This window comes from Cryptotermes secundus, unplaced genomic scaffold (genome assembly GCF_002891405.2).
Source record: "Cryptotermes secundus unplaced genomic scaffold, Csec_1.0 scaffold382, whole genome shotgun sequence".
Classification (NCBI taxonomy): domain Eukaryota; kingdom Metazoa; phylum Arthropoda; class Insecta; order Blattodea; family Kalotermitidae; genus Cryptotermes; species Cryptotermes secundus.
The window spans coordinates 324,451-347,183 of NW_019744111.1; positions in this window are offsets into that span (position 1 = coordinate 324,451).

Genomic DNA, 22,733 nt, shown 5'->3' on the forward strand with positions numbered 1-22,733 from the left:
ATATCTTTTTCACNTCCTGGAAGAAAACATTTATTTGTCAACATATTCTCCACCAACATCGATACATTTATCCCATCGCTTTACCAGTGTCTCGTAACCCGCAGCACAGATGTCAGCCACTTATGTACCTCCGTTTGAACGTCTTTGTCATAAGCAAAACGTTTGCCACGTTTCTGGACCCAGCTATGATCCGTTTTACACAGCAAACACTACCCACTATAAACAGGGAACATTTCTTTATGAATATCTTTTTCATTGAATCCTTTTACCCACAAAAATCGCATAACAAGTGCTCCTCGGTAGTGTACTCCTCAAGCACGGTCACCATTTTGGCTATTGAAACCAACCTCTGAACATGTGTATGCGCGTCTGCTATCTACGAGTAGACTCTGCTGCTACCTAGTGATATGCAATGGAAACCCATTTCATCCATTACAGTTGTTTCACTTAAATTTATGAACTGCTTGCTTACTCTCCCTCACATATAACTTTCTTCGTCGTATTTAACACACAAATTTTCTATTTTTTCTTCTGAAGAATGCGGCCTTCTGGGATACAACGCCGGGTGTTTCGGAGAGAGCCCGATATTTCGGAAGAACTCAGTGCCTGCATCTGGAAGGCTGGAGCATGGAACTGCGAGAAGAAGGCGGCGACTGTTAGTTCCTACTGAGCACCTGATGTAGAGGGCCAACAGGTACTGTGAGATTTTACTCTTTTCTTTTGCCAGCATGTTCAGTAACCACGGCTTTTCAGGCGACGTGCAAATATTGCGATCGAGGTTTCAGATGCGTTGTGCGGGCAACAAGCAGAAGACATAGACAATCATGAGAATGAACATGTTAGCAGCATAGGACAAGGTGAAGCCAGACATAGAAAATATAAGAGGCCTAAACTTGGCGGCGGTCAAGCTTACGAACTTGTGTGCCACTGCAAGTTACTAACATAGACAGGTTTTATTTTATGTCAATACGGTCAGATATCGTCGATAAAAGATACAGAGAACATTCACAATAAATATTTTGAAGGTAATTATGAAGATCTGAAACTTAAGAAATGTATAGTAGGCCGCACCATAGCTGAAGCGGTTAGTCACTGGCTTTCCACCGCGGCGGCTCTGGTTCGATCCCGAGTCTGGTCATGTGGGATTTGTGGTGGACAATCTTCATTCCACCAGTTGCTCCACAATCACCCTCACCTTTCATCTGGGGCTGGTACAATAGGCCAGAAGTGGCTGCAGTACAAGGGACTTAATCCCACCCCACTAGCAATAAAAAAATAAATAAAAATGTATGAAAAACAATCCCTTTGACTTTATGGATGTGCAGCAGTTGATAAGTCAAGGGGCGTCAGGTTTTGATGACCTCGCCTCCACGTCCAATATGAAGGTCCATCACTTCGCTTGCGATATCACCAAATTTTGGCAGCCTACGACTTTTGCTTGAGGAGTTATGTCCAATGTGCCGTTTATGGCTGCACTGGGCAGGTGGCCAACTCAAACAGTGGATAACTTTCTGCCGTTGTTATCAGTACGTCCAGAGATGGGGCAGAGTCGGATATTGGCTAAAGACATCCACAGCTTCTGAAAGAGGCGCGTGTGGAAATTCACTGAAAGAAACATCTGCAATTGAACTTCATTTCTGGGAATTATTTCTTTAATACGTATAATGGTTAAGAAAAGACAGATTCGTAAACTGTCAGAATGATCTTTGTCACTGCGTACTGAGCGTGTTATGTATTTCGTGATTATAAAATTATAGGTGAAATGGGTGAACAGTTTTGTAGTTAAAATTAATGTAGTGAATTAGAATAAATTTACTGTTAAATATCTGTCTTCTTCTCTGTGTAAATGTAAAAGAGTTAAAACTTTTCTTCAGTTAATTAAAAAAATAAAATTAAGACTGTTAAAGGTTCAAAATTAGTGGCACGGTGATGGGATTTTCCAATTATATCGCTTTTTGTGGCCTAATCTGGATATTCATGCAGTATCTGGACAATTGTATCGTGTAGAAAGCGGGACTTGCAGCAGTAGGCGGTGTTAGCCATTGCTGAAATGGCTGTTTGTCTTGGATGTGTTTGAAAATAAAATGAAAAGTGAAAGGGGGGGGGGAAATATATGCATACAGTGCATTGAACTGTTTTCTGGGTTGTAACTCCGTATAATTCGGGGAGATCTAGACGTTGCAGATGAGCATATCGCCTCAATTTTCAGGGTAGAAAAATACACGTAAGCCAAACAAGAACTCAACAGAAGCCATGCTGAGCCATGCATTCCTTCGCACTCTTCATAGACACCACTGTGAGAAGTGTTTATTTGTTAAATTCTGTAAACAATGCCCGTTACTAGGCAACAGATTCATAACATGCGCCAATGGACTAACTGGGATACGGTGTTCTCTACTCAGTCCGTGCGACAGCTGAGTAACGCAGCAATAGATTTGTTGGAAGCTGTTTTTTTCTGTGCGGTCCGCGGCGATATGTTATAAGAAGACAGTCAGTGGAGTTAGCTCAGTTGATTGATTTCGTTGGTGAATTAGTTAGTTAGAGCACTGCTGCGGATCAGTCCTTGTGAGATGCTGCTGTTAGTAGCTGGCAGCTGAGGCACGGGGACAGTTCGGGAACCCAGAATAAAGGGAATGTTCGCCATTGTAAGCCGTTACCAGGCAACGACTGGCGCAGATACAGCAGACTAAGAAAACTTACATGTAGTGCGTGCTTTAGTGAATTGTAGAGTGCTTGAATTAGCGATAGCGCTATAGTTACTTGTAGTTATGGTCTGTAAGTGTTCAGTAAATCCAGTTACCAATCCAAACCCGTCTGTAGTCACTCCATACACGTGACAGTATTTAGGTGAACATTAAATAGGCCGGAATAGTGCAAGCCGTTGTTCTAGTTGGCAATGTGTATGGACCTCTAATAATGTTATTGTAGTGAAAAGTGGCACGGGCAGTACTAGTGCTCATACCCCAAAGAGTCCTATCTTTTATAAGTATATTTGCCTGATATTTCTTTATTAAGTTATTTATATTTCACGGTTAAAATGTCATTGGTTTCATCTTGGTAAAGTTTATACTTGGTGTATATTTACAAAACTGATTATCGTACACCCCCTCCTTGAATTGTGAGGGGGTTCTGTTTGGGTTTGTGGCCTTAGAAAATAAGAATCTGTTAAAGTAAATTTCGCCTGAAATATTAAATCTTGTTTAGCTGTAATCCTTCCCTAAACACCCCATCACAATTTTAATGCAAATATTATAAAATATGGAGAAATCAGATTTAAACATTTGTCGGCCTTTATCGTCATCAAATGAAGAGCATTGTGCAGCATTTTTATTTTAAAAATGTGGATGTTTTCCTCGCGGTTTTGGTTTGGTACCAACTGCGTATGGCCTAACAATAAGCAGCAATGTAAACACGGGTAAAATGTATTGCATTTTTGTCAGTCATGAAAATACTGGGGAGGGGACATGAGTGTTTGGTGAAAACCAAAATGGAGACTTCATGCCAAAAATTTCGGGAACCACTCTCCGAACACAGTAAAATAGACATTACAGCTACGTCTATTTGGAGCCGGGATAGCTCAGTCGGTATAGCGTCAGTTTTCATGCTATATATGTTGCACAAAATTTTCACGTCCCTTTACATCTTAGTTTGAAGTCTCTGCAAGAGATATCACAATTTTTATTGTACATTTTCCCTGTTACCTTCCTTTGACCTAGACTGAACTCGGGTCTTTATATAACTGTAGATATACCGACATGGGATGTCCAACGATTAAGACTAGCTCTTCCTAAGGGACCCAACAGGGTAGGTGTCTTTCCCCTTACCTGAGGACGGCAACAGATCAAATTTACGAAAGTTGTGGTCTCGTGTTTTCTAGAATACCGGACGATGGACGAAGTCCGAAAATCCAGTAATTTTGAGTGTTATACACCATCGTCAGAGCCCTCTGTAAAATACATTTCAGTTTGCAGCAGACTACATACCGAGAACACAAGGGAGTGTGTTTGCTTAGCAAACATGCTGTGTTACTGATTTGTATTTTCCAATTGAAAGTAATGGGCCACAACCGCTTCCTTCCACATCCTTTCCAGTCTTCGAAGTTGGTTATTTAGCAACGTTAGCAACATCAGGAATATATACAAGTCGATGATTTAATATTTTAAAGAATACGGAGCATTTGGTGGAAAGAAAATTGGCAGAGGAAACCGAAGTACATGCCACTTTGTCCACCACAAATCCCACGGTGGGAAGTCGGCCTGACAGATGGCATTGCCCTCCTTTCCAGTTCGTCATTATTCACTAGTCATTCTGTCAATCGGCGATATGGAGTATGGAACAGACAGACATGATTATAGCAACGCTAGGACAACGGCGAGACGCCCGTTACTCCGGTAGACGATATCCACCTCCAATTTTCACGGTGGAAGATCCTGTCTGCTCAGATTCCGATAACATTTGGCACTATTTTCAAGTCTACAATGAAAGTTGACCGTCATAATTTTTAATTTTGATTCCTTTCGATTACTTAGCCTTGATTTTTATGAAGCTAAGATCAAAATTAAACGGACTTTGTTATTCACGCCTTTGTCTTGTTGCAGCATGTCAATTTATGCAGGACATAATGCATTTATATAAGGAACACTGAGTTACAATTACTAGTTCAATAGTCTAATGTGTTTTTCAGGCTGTTTGCTGTCAAATTATTATTCATTGGCTGTTTCGCAGATCCCTAAATGTAAGTTGGGTTACATGTGCAACCAATGGATTAGCTAATACAGATATGCAAATAATGCTGGTATTATTATTCATACAACAAGAAATTCTATTTGGGTAATTTTCCCTCATGAAGTCATATTGCTCTTGCATAGTCCCACAGACCTATTACCGCATTATTATGATCTGTTATATTTTGTGAAGGACTTAGTACTTAAGTACAAATTATATGTAAGTCAAATTTATCGGTAATAGCTTCTATTATACGCATCCTTCGCATATTTGTAATTAATGTCTTAGAAACATTGTTTCATACATCATATGTAGAAATATTTATGCTTTAGCTCCATGCCACATTTCACTTGCCTAGCTTCTAATAGTGCCACACGGTGTTAAGGCATCAACTGTCTTCCCTAGCTCGAACGTTAAGATCGTGTGTTCGAATCCCACTAGAGGCATGGATGTCTGTGTTCATTTATTCAGTGTTTATGTTCTTTGTATAGGTAGCGCCCTTGCAACTGGCTGATCCCCCGTCAAAGGAACTCTACCAGCTATTTATAGGGTTAAGAAACTGAAAAAGCGGCCAAGGTCCAAAAAAAAAAAGCTGTAGAGCCATAGATAGATAGATAGATAGATAGATAGCTGGCTTCTAATAGTTCCTTAGATATCGTCATGAATTCAACGGCCAAGGAAAATATGTGCACTACTGGAAAATTGTTTTCTTACATTTTGTAATACGATTGTCATAAAAAATTTTGCATAATTTTAGAATGTCTATTAGCCTGTATCATTTCTGGCCGTTGTATTAAATGGAGCTAGTGTCCCTTCCAACTCAGAAGTTTGCGTGTCCTCCATGTTCATTTTACCGTCCGTAGGAAATTATAAAAGGCGGAGTTGCGATGGCCTCAAATGCAATGATGTTTACGAGAAATTTCGTGAGAGTTGATGAAGTGATTTCGGCATTGTGAACTTATAAGATTACGTTATTTCTAAAGGAAAATATGGGAAAACAATTGATTAGATTATCATAATAACATTGATGACTGGAAACTGGTAGAATTACGAAACGTCTGTAGGGATAATCGATATAATGAGATCTTCTGTCTCAGATTCGAAGCGGGGACTTCTTCGATTCGTGGAAAATACCACATCGGCGGGATTCTGGTAGGTTTCCAGAAGGCCATGCGTGAATGCATGTTCAGCGTTGAGCAGGCGAGGATCCTAGGGAGCCGTGGCACTGCCCTGGGAGGAGCCGATCGGATGGATGCTGCGCTGCGACTGCGCTCCAGAAAATCAATGTGCAGCAGCTTCCCTACTGCCTGTTCGGAAAACATAAGACTCTCGCTCCAACACACCAACCACAGTGCAGGAGTGAAATTTGAATCCTTCCTATAATATGAGCACTCATTTATTACGTAGAATTTGAGACAGCAATGAATAGCTGTGTCTTGTGGGATATAACACCGTATAGTCCGTTAAAAGTCAACCGACGTTTCGGAGGGTATGTCGCCTCCATCATCAATGTCGAAGTCTGCTTTACTTTGGAACTGCTTCACCCTGGTTTCTTGCTTGGCTTATTCTTCGACCATGAACATGGAGGTGTCATGTGCCTCCGAAACTCGAGAATGATCCACAATAAAATCTTTTTTTCAAATGTTGCAGGAATTATGAAACTCTGGTACATTTTGAACATGTTATTCAGACTATGCTCCGACAGAAGAGAAGCGCCCATATCTCATGCGCGCTAAGTCACAGTAGCGTGAAGATTGTAGCTAATTCTACCTGTTTATGTGCTTCGAAGTGCTGACGGGGCTCAGGGTCGAAGCTCTGAGTACATTTGCTTAGACGTATTCAGTGCAGTGTGACTAGGTTAGGTTCATATTTCGCGCTGTTTTCCTAATATTATCAGCATTGTTTCGCGATCAAGTTCTTCGTACTCGGGAAATCCCGGGTTTATAGTATATCGACCTGAAGATCGACTATCGAGAGGGATTTTCATGGCTTTCTTTAGTCTCTCCAAGCAAAAGACAGGATAATTCAGATTTGATCACGGTCTCTTCCCTCTACATCCTTTCAAATTCATTACTCACTTAGAGTCATTTATACGTTATACAGGGTGTCCCAAGAGGAAAGGTCAGTATTCTGGGAGGTCATAGTATCGGTCATTCTAAGCTAAATGTGTAAATTCCGAGCGGTTTCCGAGATACAGCTATTTCGCAGTACAGTTGCTAAATTGTTAGTAAGAAAGATATATGACGTACGGTTTCTTATACCAGTATTCATTGTTCAAATAACAATCGTTGGTATAGTGTACCTAGTATAATACATTTTCAAAAATTTCACCGTCAACATCAATGCACTTTACAGCTCGTGTGAGGACGTGGCGTGTTGCTCGTCTGTACAGTGTACAGTATACTGCACAGTGAAATAGCTGTATCTCGGAAACCGCTCCGAATAGGACACTTGTACATATACACTGTTTTGCTTAGCATGACCGATACTATGACATTTATACTTGCGTGAAATAGCAAATTTTGTCTTTCGGAATTATGAAAAAGTTTCGTGGCTTTGTTCAGTTGTTAGAGCAAACTTACTGGCAACGACTACTACATAGTGTAAAATTCATCCGTCGTTGGAAGCCTTTAACGAACAACGGCTAGTGAAGACACAGCAGGCTGTGAAGGGTTACTTATGTGCTCTAGTGAACTGCAAAGCGTGTGAATTAGTGAAACGGTTACAGTTACTTGTGGTCACGGATCTGTAGGAGTTCGGTAGATCCAATTACTAATCACAAGCCCGTCTACAGTCATTCTATCACACGACAGTATTTAGATCTGCCAAACTGCAGGATATCAGAACCCTTAATCTTCATAGACCTGTATCTGTGTATACACTTAAGGTGGATTTATGTCAAGGTTGCTGTTTTTAAGAGTTGTAATAAAGTTAGACATTTTGTGAACAGTGGGATTGAGTAAACTATGGCACGAAGAAGGACGATTTTATTTCTGGTGTATTCACAAGGGAAAATCGCAAAAGCGTGCTTGTCAGTTTGAATGTAACAACTCCAGTCCTGTTCAACGGATTTTCATGAAATCTTTTACCAGACGGTTTTACTAATATTTACTAATATATTATAATTCTGATGAAAATCGGACCATAATATCCGACATTTTAGGCCCATATGAGGGGCTACACGGGTTTCTTAGTCCATCTGGAAAGTTAAGTGTCTGAATATTTATTGAGAAGGAGCATGTTTCCGGTGAAAGTTGTAGATGAAATAGAAGAGGATATTTTACGTTCAGTAAAATTCTTACATAGGTGTTTACTATTCTCGAGATGCTTAAACAGAATCCAACGATTGCTCCAAAATTATTATGGCATGCGTTCGTTCCATAATTTGTACATTTCTTTACCTTGTACAATGCGAATTCTGATAAATCAGCAACTTGTCCTACCGCCAGATATTCTAGTTAGTCTTAGGAGTACTTTAGATAAACAAAAATACGTCTTGCTATTGAAGCCACTAATGTCCGTCTGTGAACTAGTATCAGTGTGTCAACGGCACTTACGTTTAACGGCCGACAGATGTAGCTCGAATACTTCACCGCCGTGTTGTAAGTAAAAGGTAAAAAAATATGAAGCTGTCCGTATAACAGGCCGTGGAGGCCCAAAGGTTTGTGAGACGTCGAGTCTCCCACATTTTCTAGATTTCTGCTCACAGATGGCGGTTAGGTTGTAAGCTTTACGCGCCTGCAGTCCTTTACCCTCAGGAAATTTCCTGGTACTCATTTCTATTAGAGGATAAGTCGACCCCAGGACCATAATGCGGCTGGAAGGATCAGATCAATTGAAAAATCCACTGACCTCATCGGGAATCGAACCCGCAACATTCTGGCGTGTAGCATAGTACCTCAACCGCCTACGCTACCGTGTGCTTCCCATATTGTAACTTGATTTGTGAAAAAGAAAACAGATCTCATTGTTAGAAAGTGCTACATATTTTGTAAACAAAACCAATATCCTAACCTTTCTAAAACGAAAATAAATTCCTAACGTTTTGAAATCAAAACCAAAAGTCTGATATTGGAGGTAAATTCTGAGACTAGAATTTGGGTGTTGGTTTTGCAAATGAAAGTCTAAGTTTGGCAGCACTGACGTGACGGACAACATGGCCGTAATTTTTAAAGTTACTTTGGTCACCCGTTAATATGTGGTCACCGAATGAACATTTGGACAAATTTTGTCCGATATAGGACACTTCCATTAAGTTTTGCTACAATTCTGCTATTCAGCCTTTCTGATCTACAATAAACCCTTCCTTATATATGACGATAAATACACTTTCTAAGTATTCCGTAAGCAGTTGCACGGATATTGTTGAAATTCGACATTGTGCAGTGAAATACAAATGTCTGCAGGACCCATATCACGTGTTGGTTAGCGTGTGGTACTTCTGTTGTGCAGGTGGCTACGCGTTGGCGCTAGAACACTAGTGTCTGAAGATCAAGAAGGAACAGGGCACGTTCCTAAAAAGAACGTTTCAGCTTTATGTTACAACACTTCACTTTATGTGGCGTGATGTAATATTGCATCAAGGCCCTGAGCAATGGCACGTTAGCTAGTAAATAACGTTTTAGAGTTATGAACGTAACAGGACCTACCCATTTTATGTTTAACGCGGTATGTAATGTTCGTACGTTTCTAATGGTAGGTGATTAAATGCTATCTGAAAACCGGAGATAAATACAGAATGTTACTCTTAACGTTTACAAGAAACAAGACAAGTAACTGTAAGAAAATGCACAGTCTTCTGTGTTGTACCACCATGTATTTCGGATAGAGTCCGATGTTTCGGACATAAATATCGTCCATCTTCAAGGCCGAAAGTTGGGGAGTTATGTTAATATTTGGAAATACGTTGCAATCTGACGCAAACGATGCGCTGTCCATATGAAGATACGTGTTCGTTTCTCTAGCGCAGTTGGTTACATACTTGGAGGAGCGAAAAGTTTCGAACTGATTTGAGGGAAGAAATTAAACCTTTGTTTTATATCCAATTTGTTTTTCCCGCTGCCTCACGTTTTTCGAGATAACTAAACAAGAACTGTTACGCTGTGCTTTCTTTCGCTTGTATGTTCAGCAGTTCAATGGTGGTGCTCCAAACACAAGAGAATATTACCAGAAATCCACAATGCTTTGCGAAGACAAGCGAACAATACAGAACAACTCAACAATGGTTAAAGTAAATGTGAAAGAACTACGCAACTGTCTAATTCGGTGTACTTAGACTCTTGATTTCTAACATTTTTTTATATTTTCACGATTTGGGAGCGTGACTATAGACGGGGTATGCGTTAGATATTGGATTCATTTACACTACTCGGAACTACAAGTAATTACAGCGGTATCGCCGTTCTCCACACTTTACACTTCACTACAGCACCCGTTAAGCATTTTCCAACCTTCTGTGTCAACAGCCGTTACCTGGCAACGGCTTCTAACAGTGTACATACTTCAGCTTCCCGCACTTAGGTCCTCTTGTCACACCCGCCCGTGCAGAACTCTTGTCAATTCTCTCAACTGCCAACTATCTACTGAACTATAGCGTCATATCTTCTCAGTCTCCCTTGCAGAGCTCAACTTAACTGCCAACTCTCATCTCTCTTCCAGGTATCTTGTCAGCCTGTCTCATGTCCTCGTTGTATAGCCTCGGGGCGGACACACCAGAAAGCACAGTTTTTAACAGTTTCTCTGTTGTAGGCGTGTTTACCGATCTGTTGCCTAGAAACGGCCGTTATTCACCTATTGGACTGCAAGGGCCGTACTCGCTTGTTTCGAGGTCTCTGCCCAACAAGGGGTCTGTACACCAAAATATTGTCACGCGATAAGTGACTAGAAGCGGGGTTTGGATTGGTAACTGGATTTATTGGACGTTCATATCTCGTAACTACAGTTAACTATAATAGTTCCAAGGAATGGCACATCATTTGAAATTCCTTAATTTTGTACTGCCTTTTCTATTTTGGCCAGTGTTTTCTTCTTCTACAGTTCAAGTTCCTTGACTGACTTTGATTCATGTATATTTAGGGGTGTGTTTAAGTTATGCAAGGGAGTACTCGAACAAGACCGCGTGTAACACGGCGAAGATTCAAAGATGTTGCTCTTTTGTATCTTTCAGAACAAAATATTTCTCTCAGTTCCCGCATAACAAATACAGCGTCTCTCATCCCTACCACTCACTCTCATTTTTTCTCTTTTTTTCCTGCCTCTCTCTCTGTTCACGCTTCAGAGGGCTAATAAATGTACATATTTTCATATGGAAGTATAGTTTTCTTTTGCAACTTGACAAAATTACATAGAGTGTAATTTTAGAATGGAGAACTAATGGAACTAATTTTAACCTAAAATAAGGTTAAATTTACTACAGTGGCACTTCGTAAAGGCGTAGAGAGGCCGTGTATACGAAGTAGATATATCCAGCAGTATTTACTTCAGTCAACGTTATATGTAATCTCACGTAGCATGAGTGACTCTCGATGGGGTATTGGATTTAGCGATGGCCGTTCCTCTGCTTTCGGGCTCAAGTCCTCTCTGAACGGCGGCTCCCTTTAAACTGCCTCTTCTTCTAAGTCAAAGTCACATTGCGACTGACGGTCAGTCAGTCAGTCAGTAAGTCTCGGTGTCGAACCCCATCTGGGGCTCATGACCAGATATTTATTACCTTTAACAGTTACGGTCTTGTTTCTGTGGGGCGCCCTCTCTGACTAGAGGACGGGTCTGACTTTTGTATGTGCTGCTGGCCGTTGCCAGTACTGTCTTTCTCGGGTCTTAGTCCCTTGGGACTCGAGACCATATTTTACTGTCTCAGATTTGAGACTTCCCCTTTCGTCGCCTCCTACGGCTCGCAGGTTCACGGTGGAGGTATTCGACCCCGCCTCCACACGGGGTTGCCTCTTCTTTCTTCATTTGTCCTCCTTATAACCCCTCTTCACGGACCGAGTAATAAACAGTTTCCAGCAGTACCTTTATTCTGTGCGTATCCGTTGCAACGGGAACGTGTTTACCGAGCCGTTGCCTGGAAACGGTTCTATACACTACAAAACATATATATATATAAACAATATGTTAATTACCTAATACGTGTTTCGGCCTTCCGGCCATAACCAGGTACGAACAAACACTGTTGGCCTCACCGCACATTCCTTATATTGGCCAGTGTTTACAGCAGGTGTGCTCTGTGTTGGTTTTCTATTCTGGCGTGTAGTGCTACCATGTACGTCTTTGTTAAAACGTTAAATTTAAATTTATTGATTTATTATAAAAAATTTCGTTTCTCTAGATATATTTATGTTATTTTATGTTATTTTGGTGTTCCGTAGATATGGATGCTATCAGACACTGATGGCGTGTGTACACTTGTTATATCGTGATGCTGGCTGTCATGCTGTTTTTCGTTCACGAGTTCCGTGTTCTTTGATGTGTAACTCTTTTTAATTACAGACATATATTTCAAGGGGGCATGCGGTAGCGTAATTGGTTGAGGCACTGTGCTACTAGCTGGAAGATCGCGGGTTCAGTTCCCGCGGATGTCATTGGATTTTTTAGTTGATCAAAACCTTCCAGCCGCACTATACCCTGGGATCGACACAGTCTCTAACAGAACTGAGTACCAGGAAACTTCCTGGGGGGTAAAGGGACGCCCGCGCCTAAACCTGACAACCTCACCGTCATCTGTGAGTCGATTGTCTGGAAAATGTGGCAGATTCGACATCTCATGATTTTATGGGCCTTCACAGCCTCCTACAAGGGCAGCCTTACCTTTTCCTTTTAACCACACATTTCTCATACAGTTTAAACAGCTCCACATCACAGATAGTATAAGCCCGCATTATTTCTGTTCAGAAATATATTTTAACAATTTTTAATAAAATCGAATTTGTGTACGTGTAACATTTCATGGATGTTAAGAATAGGCAGACTTTTAATTTTTGACTTGTTTTCTTCTTCAGGGAGAAAAGTAGGTTCCTGAGTTCATCATGATATCTGCGCTGTGTTTGTGAATCCCACCTTTTCAAATTTTCAACCGGTTTACCGATATCCACAAAATCTGATAAGAACACTACGCCGCAGGAGACCACCAGAACATTTTTTTTTTATTTCCTATAATCGGTAACGACGACACGGCGGAGGCAAGAATTTGTGAGTTGGGATTGTGAGGGAGAAGTGGCTCTAATTAATGGACCATTAATGTAAGATAACAGATCTTCGAATAATGTGCAACTTTTGTAGTTTTTTTTTTTCGCGTAATGCAAGTAACCGAGTTGCATTCACGAGAATATTTTCTTTAGCTATCGGCTTGATGATGATAATAGCCCTCCAATAGTTAAGCCAGAAGTGCGGAATTTCGTACGGAGGTGCACCATGTATATACATCTCTATGTTATAATGCCGTATTGTTTACATTTTAACGAAACAGATGTGATTACATTGGCAAAATATGGAGGTATTGGCCTGTCCAACAAATTTAATTTAGACATGTTCTGTAGGCTTGAGCTCTTCATGTAAATGAAATAAGAGAACTGTTATATTAGCAGTAGATCTACTTAGCTCTAGGTTTATATTTGAGAGGTGCTCGTTTCGATTATCGTCCGAGACATCGGAAAACAACAATGAAGCGATGTGGGTTTTCCGCCGTCCGACTGAGGGTTTATAAGAGTTACTAGAGAGAGAAAGTAACGAGTCAGTTAAAGTGTAGCAGCCGCCTAAGACAGTTGAAGTGTAGTAGTCACCGAGCTCAGTTGTAGCGAGTGAATCGTGATAATGTGAAGAGATTTGTGAGTAGAGTTCGTAAAGTGTGTAAACCCGCAACATTGTCATAATTAATTGTAGTTACGATTTGTAGGTTGTTGAATAAACCCATTAACAATCCGAACGGCATCTTCAGTTGCAAAACACGTTACAATATATATATATATATATATATATATATATATATATATATATATATAGATTGCTAGATAGATAGATAGATAGAGAGAGAGATAGAAGGGAAGTAACAAAGAAAGAAAGAAAGAAAGAAAGAAAGAAAGGAATCATAATTCGACAAATGCAAGGTTTCATCCGTAGAGATTCAGAATATGAGCCAGACGCGCCTCGATGTCTCTCATGGGAAATGAACAGATTTCCCTTAAATGAGTCACGTTTCTAGCGCCTCGCAGTTTTAGCACTTGTATTTATCGAAACTTCTTCATTATTATTTATGTATATTTTCATCCTCATTTGTTTACTTATATTTTATCGTGTTTACACTAAATACTTCAAAGTTGTAAGACTGTAGAAAGCACTGTTTATAGTATATGTGTGTGGAAACGCAACGTGCTGTTTGTTAAAGAATTTTATTAGAAGCTCAGTAAAATTGTAAAGCCTATTATTACTGTAAATTTATAATTATATTTTTATTTGAGATATGTCTGTATGTGTTTGACCGCCTCTGTGGTCTGGTGGTCAGAGTTCCTGCCTACCGTTCCAGAGGTCCCCGGTTCGATTCCCGGTGCTACCAGATTTTCTGAGAAGTAGTGGGTCTGGAGCGAGGTCCACTCGGCCTCATGAGGATAATTGAGTAGCTGTTTCAAGGCAAAAGCGGCTCCGGTCTAGAAGATCGAAATTAACGGCCGTGGGGATCCGTTGCGGCGACCACGTGACACCCTCTATCCGCAAAAGTTGGCACTAACTTCGCCGACAAGCGGCGGTCGCTCGGTCGGTATAGTTCGCTTGCGGACTACAGGCCACGGGGGGTTTTTTTTTCTGTTTCCTGTATGTGCTTAGAGACGCCCGTGTTTCATGATTTTGTGTTTAGGTTCGTGAGTTGTGACTTTGAACATGTTACTGAGGGTAGCGCTGTGCGGAATCCAAATTATTGTAAGGAAATATTGTCTCCTATACGCGGTTTATTAGATGGTGTATTTCAATAGAGTTTACATAGCAGATCAAGTCACTTGGTTTCTGCACTGTTTAATTAGTGTGTAACACCGCCACCAATGTGATAGACCCATAATTACAAAGGGAGTATACGAGGTACACTTCACTCTAACATGGTAGGCCTTGGCTTTATTGGTTGCCTTACGTATCAGTCATTATGAGATTGCTCTTCGTGTGATGAAACATGCTCCCCGTAATCTGTAAACGAAAGCGGTTACAGTGTTGCCAAATTTGATTTATAACTCTCCAAATTTCGGCATGACTGTGTATTAGAAAGAGCTCAGAAGATTATCACCCGGAAGAGAAAATTATTTTATTTATATTTAATGATTAAGGATAATAAAAATGTCTGTATTTTGACAAAAATTGTGGGGAAAGTTTAACATTTTATGCAAAGCAGAGGAGCTGTTGCATGCCTGTGGAACATTGTACTAGAGTGTCATACTGTGCTTTTTCAATTCATACATATGTATGCACCATCAACAGGAGCCGGGATAGCGTAGTCAGTATAGCGACTGGCTAGAGGCTGGACAACAGAGGGGTCGGAATTCGAGTCCTGTTATATTTAATAATTTTCTGTTCTCCAAGTCGTCTTAACTGGTTCTGTGGTCCACCCAACCTCCTATCCAATGGGTGCCGAGGGCTTCCTCCCAGGAGGTAAAGAGACCGTGGCTTGAAGCTGACCACTCACTTCCAGATAGTGCCAAGGTTAAGAAAATGTGGATCTATATATCCAATCTCCCATACGCCTTCATGGCGTAGTGCTTGGATAGTTAAGCACAAGGACAGCTTTACCCCACGTGTACAATCAACGCAGACTTGGTTTCGTCTAGTGTTCTGTTGTTTAGTATTGGTATCAAATACGTTAATTTCAAGGGGACTACACGGTGTTATATCCCAGAAGATAATCTATCTCCTATGTTTATTCCTGTTGCTCCCACTTGCAGCATTGGGCATCTGCGAAACGCTTCGTTTCACTTCAGTTTCTTAATCCTAAACACAATCGAAATAATTCCTTGGACGAGGGATCAGCCCGTCGCAAGACTGCTACCTACACAGAACAATATCAGACACACATCCATGCCTTGAGAGGGTTTCGAACCGACGGTCCCAGCGTTCGAGGGAGCGAAGAAACGTCATATGTCAGACCGTTCGGCCACTGTGACCGTCTTCAGAAACTTAGTACTCTGCATTAATTTCTATTTGAGTTTTCTACAAAACTTCCCTTATTCTTTGGAATGTTCTGTTGGGGGCGTCATGTGTTTTGAAATAATATGTATGAGAGGTTCCGTCAAACAGAGCTTGTGTACTATTGTATTAATTAGCCTGATAAAGAAGTTATTTAAAATAAATGCAACCGTGTACATGTTGTGTTATCTGAACCTCTCTTGTCTGTTCTGTTGCTGTATGTTAGACACTTAAGCCGTGTTCCTTACCTCGTCTTTCACGTAGGTGAGTGATTCTCTAATCGGCATGGGTGGGCTGCAATGGTTACTGGACTGTGAAGTACATACATGGAAGTGTTGTGCTTGTGTATTAGGTTAGGTCCTGTGAAGGTTAAGTTTGTAAATGAACTATCATGTCAGACTTATCTACATTATGGAAAACAACAATTTTTTATCGTCTGGGTTATAAGAAGAGCCGGGATAGTGCAGTCGGTATAGCGACTGGATACGAGCTGGACAACAGAGGGGTCGGAGCTCGAGTTCTGCAGCTTCGTAGACTGGCTCTGGGGTTCACCCAACCTCCTACCCAGCGGGTACCGGGGGATCTTTCCCAGGGGGTAAAGCAACCGGGGCATGAAACTGACCACTTAGATCCAACTAGTGCCAGGGTCAACAATACATGGATCTGTGCCTCCACTGCTCCATATATCTTAATGGCATTTCGTCGTAACCGTAGATCTTAAAGCGATGTGCAGGAATTACAGTAGAATCATCGAATGTGGTTCGGACGCTAATTCCCAATTTTTTTATTTACATGAATAAAGTTTAGCCCCTTTCCTCGAGTGTCACTTTAACTGCTATATACTATGATTTTTTTTACGAGGAAAGCAACCAAATCCTGGGCGACGAACGGGTATTTCTTCTTGTCTAAACATAACCATCTTCTGGAATATAACGCTATGTAGTTCGGTAGAAGTCAGCAGATGTTTCGGTAGAACGTATAGCCTCCATCTTCAGTGTTGAATAATAAAGTTATTTTTTCTTGTTTGGCTTATTTCTCGACGATGAAGATGGGGCCGGTATATTGCCTCCGAAACGTCGGAGATCTTCCATCTACCTACTCTGTAATACTATTCATAAGATAGTAATAATCGTGGTCACTGTTGTGGGAATATAGAATCTGAAAATGCAACACGTAGTAACAGGTATTTGCAGTACAAACGGAATTGCATGTTAAGTTTCTCTAATGGTGTCCTCATACGGGTCATCTTTATTGCTTAGAATTATTGGATATAAACCGAAATTGCAGTTAATGCAGTAAACGTTACTTGACAGAGATGTAAGGTCAAGTGTTTATTAGCAGCGCTGAAATCTACAGGTGAACGCCCGTTTCCAGAACATTTCCTTGGGTAGACAACTAGCACTGCACTTGGGTTAGACAAGTTGCAGCCACTGCTCGGTTCATCAGTATATGAGTAACGCATGTCGTAATTATCTCATAATAAGTGATTAGATATAAATAACTTGAAGTTAATAACATTACCAAAGTTATTGGAAGTCTCTACGAAGTCATTAGACGTAATTTATAGCCCTTTGTTTTGAGATATTTCTAATTCATTCTACTTTGGTAAATCTAAAGGTAAAAAATGTAAAGCAATCCCCGTAACAGGCCTTGGAGGTCGATAGGGTTGTGAGACGTCGAGGTTCCTTCATTTTGTAGACAATCGGCTCACAGATGGCGATGAAGTTGTCAGCCTTATTCGCCGGCCGCGCTTTACTCCCCAGGAAGTTTCCTTCTACTGATTTCTGTTAAAGGCTGAGTCGACCCCAGGGCCATAGTGCGGCTTCGTGGCTGCTTGCAGTCTTGTAGAATATTGCGGAGGAATTTACTGCCTCCATCTTCACGGTTAAAGAATAAACCGAACAAACATACAAGCAAGTAGCAAGCACAGTGCATGCGTCTTGCCTTTCTTGTTGTTTCTTTTCTACCTTGAAGATGGGGGCAATAGGCTCTTCCGAAGTGTCAGCAAAATTTTGCTAAACTACACGGTGTCACGTCCCAAAAAATCTTATCATTTATAGTTTCAGCCGCGATAGCCTCATATCTCTTACCTATACACTGAAATAGTAACGGTGCTGCGTGAGGTTATGGTAACACGATGTATCTTTAGGGCGCTTCACGTAGTGATTGCAGGTGATACTAAATCAGCCTATAGGTGGGCCTGCAAGCAGCAATCTTGCTGTTATCACTCACACACATACACGAAGATCTTCAAGCAACAATTTTGTATTTTTCGAATACTTTGTATTACGATTGGACTTTGAAAGCTCGAATCCGAGCATGTAGTACACAAACTTGTTTATCCACATTCATGGTAGAAACTAAGTTGTCCCTGTGCTTAGTTAATTACGCACTACTCCATGAAGCCATGTGTGGGAGTGGAGGTATAGCTCCACCATTCTTGATCTCTACACTAGACGGAGCTGGGTTGTCAGCTTCACGTTCCGGCTGCTTTACATTATAAAAAGAGCCCCATCCTATACACTTTGAATGGAATGCTGGGTGGGCCCCAGAGCCGGTCTGGAATTAATGAAGAGAAAAATCTTGGCAGTGCTGGCAATCGAACCCTGGCAGTGAAGCCCGTAGCCAGTTCCTATACCGACTGAGGAATCCCGAATTCTGTGTATCCACATGTACTATCCTTCTATGTATATAACTTCTGTGGTCGTGAGATTTATCGTTGTACGCAATTCTAGGTTGGGGCACGCGGTAATAAGGCCCATGAAGTGTAAGAAGTTTCTTGTGGAAGGCTACCGTTACATGTTTCGGCCACTGCTGGCCATCAGAAGGCGTAGACAGCGCTAAAAAGGAACTTTACGTGTATCATAGACACAGGTTGTTATAAATGGGTTTCTACCATCACAGCGCGGGAATAGGCTAAAATATTGATGCAATTAAAATTATTTGTGGGCGTGCGTGATTTATAGACGTGTTTTGGGTTGATGATCGCATTTTTGAACACTTATACAACTCATTACTGCACTTCACAAAACACTATATGACGCACTATGTCTTCTCTCCTCTATCAGCTTCGTCTCAGTTCACCTCTCAGCTGGCCTGGGATCCGCGTTGTATAGCCTCGGGGCGGATTGTAATAGCTCAGCAATACTTTCATTGTTGCTTACATATCCGTTGTCGCGGGAACTTGTTTACCGAGTCGTTGCCTAACAATGGACGTCTTCTCTGGCTCCGCTATTCCGGCTTTCAGGCGTCATGTCACAATAAGTTATATTGTTAAAATAATTAGTTAATATTATTTAAAATTAACTGAGAATCTTATAGGGATATATGAAGATGACGACACTGGTTACGTAGTGTCTTGTGTAGATGGCCTTATGTGGTTCTGTCTGGTGATGTGAGGGTCGTGGTGGTGCTTATGACTTGACGTAGTGATCTACAGCACGTGTAGCACTTCCATGTCTAATGGTAGAAATCCCCTAGCAACCTGTGAAAACAGTTGAATGTCGATTATCTGAATTGCCAAGTAACCGACTCTCCGCGACCAAGGAACGCATCCGTTAAACAAACATCACTGTTCGACTTTTTCAAATAAACTGTTCTGAAATGTTAATTTATAATTACATATATTAATTTTTATATTGTACCCGTTCTAGAAGTCTTTTTTTAGTTTTCATTATAAAAGTGCAGTATATGTATTGTAATAGTGTTTTTCGATAGATAAGAATTTAATCCAAATATCCGAATTTTCGATTATCCGAACAAATTTTGTCACTAATTAATTCGGATAATTGGGGTGCTACTCTACTGTACTGCTGATTATGCCTTTTGATGATGGACATTAGTTGCCGAAATATGTGAAGGTTTTTTATTTTAGTTTATTAAACTTTGATGATGTGGGCATGGCATGTAGCACGAATAGGGGAGACGAGGAATGCGTATAGGGTATCGGTGAGAAAGCTAGAAGGAATGAGACCACTGGGAAGACCAAGGCGTAGGTGGGTGGACAATATTAAAATGGATCTTAGAGAGATAGGATGGGACGGTATGGATTGGATTGATCTGGCTTAGGATAGGGACCAGTGGAAGGCTCTTGTGAACACGGTAACGAATCTTCGAGTTCCATAAAATGCTGGGAATTTTTTTAGTAGCTTCAGAATTGGTGGCTCCTCCAGAAGGGCTCAGCTCCATGAGTAAGTAATATTAAACTTTTCATGTTTGATGGACATTGCTGATTGTTCATGTATTAAGAATTGTAACAGCTCAAGTTTCTTACAAAGAAAGTGAAGGGTTAGTCTCCCGTGTAATGCAGACTTGCAGATGGGGGCGATGTTTTCTGCCACTCAGTACATCCAGTCTGGAGATAAAGCTGGAGAGAGAGATGCATGAGGCTGGTAAGGAAGAGCCGGCCATGTAGACACGCAGTAGCGCCCATGGATAACACGAGAGCCAGTAGCAGTAGTGGAGTGTTCACAGTGCCTGGGAAAGAAGTTATGTTACGGCGTCTCAAGTGTTTATATTTTGAAAATTAGTACTCTATGAGAAACTTCAGATTTTTTAAACCGATTTATTTATTATAATAACCTACAAATAATAATAATAATATTTCTTATACGGGTCAAAAACATTTCATTCCAGGAATGGAATGTTTCGAGCGTTACGTGTATACGGGTATTATCGGATATTTTATTAAGTGTATCGAAACACGCGATTTGTTGTTCGTAATATCTAAAACGTGAAAGAAAAAATGTTATCTAATATGCCGCTTAATGTGACAGTGTTGACGGTAACAGATGTATCACTACCACATTGCAAGTCCCGCGGGAATATGTCACATCATCAGTGACTCTTCGAATTCTCTGCATCATTCCGATAACGATGACGTATTCTGTCTGTGACGTGGAAATTTAAGCGTCTAAGATCCCGGCTGAGTGGTGATTACGTATTTTCCGGTGACATATTATTGACAGTTTTAGTGAATACAGAAGTGTTACTTTTTTTAGATTGTTCTGTAAAATACATTTATGTTGGTATATATGGTTACCACTTGTGAGAAGTGACACGTTTAAACGCGCTCTTATATGGAATATTCCATTACTACAGCAACGGGCGATGTACTGAGCTCTTCTCCTGCGGTGAGGAGGTTTTCTGTGTGAACGTGTGTAAACTTGTGTGAAGTAGATTGGGTTTATGTCGATTTCCTCTTTTGCTTACTCACCAAGAGCATTTTTACAGTTCGTTTCTTTCTGTAAGACTAAGACATTGACGAGGAAGTGACACATGTATATATAGTGATTCGTATTACATTTGAAACCTGTGATATGCAGACATAAGAAATCCTTACAAGTGCGCAATCTTTAAACATTTATTCTTTTGAGACTCAAAAGGTAACATTCCGTGCATCTCTTAAGACATTTCTGTGTTGTCGTTTTTGCAGAAATTCTGAGGAAGGATTTTGTCGATTTGAGTCTAATCTTTTTCTGTGAAGTTTTTCTTAATTCAAAACAAGTTGTTTTTTTTTTTTGTTTGTGGTGGTTCTGATGTGTTTCCTTATAAGTCCCATGGAAGATAGTGTCACAATGGCCAACAGCGTATTCCAACGCTTTTTTGCTAGAAACCATTCCATTTATCAGTAATATTACCGTTAATAACATGTATGTAAATTTGCAAATAATTTGGAACAGAAAACATTGATATCCCCTAACAATGACTTATAGCATTGTTGTGAAGGGCTTGTCTTCCGTAACTTGTGGTAACTTGCCTAGGAAACAGAAATATAGGCCGCTATGGCCTGAGAGTATTTGTTTGGAGCCAGGGAGGTAACAGAACTGAAGTATCCTTGTCTTCCTGCTACCAATCCTTGAGTCACTCAGTTTACTGGTCTTTAATTTCTGCGCATAGATTCTTACTAATGAAGTGTCCCGGTTCTGTGTACAGTTCATACTCAACTTATCCTTCATTATCATTAGCCTGCAATGTTCATAGCGTGGACTTCTCTTTGTAATCATCATTTTCTGGTGAACTTACACTTATTGTAATAGTGAAACTATGGTAATAAAGAGTTTCTTTCGAGATATCGAATTATCGATCTATTCGATACATTGAAAAAATAATGTTGATCGATAGCGAACTGCTGTTTTGGTTTCTTCATGCTGAAACTGATGTCTGATAAAGAGCTTCTTAAAATGTCTTCACAAAATTGGTCAATTGGAGACAGGTTGCATCGCTAGGTGGTCATGGTGGAGTGAAAGTGGGTTGTGAAGATCCTTACTTCATCAGTTCTGCTCAGCTGAAGTCGATAGACAATTGAATTGGAGCTGGAGTACAGAAGAGAGAATGAAAATGATGACGGTTTAATTGGACGGGGATGTGCTGACGAAGTTTCTGACACAGAACTGTGGTACGTCATCTAATTAACTTGACGAGCTTGGACTGAACGAATTAGAAACAAGGATATTCTCGCACTGACAAGTTGATGCTTTCTGTTTTCTTTATAGTTTTCAGCGGTATTTCTGAAATAATCTTATGCAAACGTTGAGTTATTATCTTGTTTCCTTCGAGACTTTTGTCTCCATTGAAGCTTTCTGCTTCCAAACCCTTTTGATAAAACGGAAGGAAGGCAGACAACCCTATTTTCTAGAACATAATATCTAGCAACTGTGGGGCATCTTTTCATCTCAACCGCACTGGTTTTAGCAGGTGTAAAGGTTTCACTGGGTGGGGACGAGGTTAGGATTTGAAAGGGTTTACGCATCGTAGGAAAGGAATTGCATTTCAACAGTGGCAAGAAAATACAATTAGTGCATTTTTTTAACTCTATAAACTATTGCAAAGTGCCTGAAAAGCCAGAAAGGACA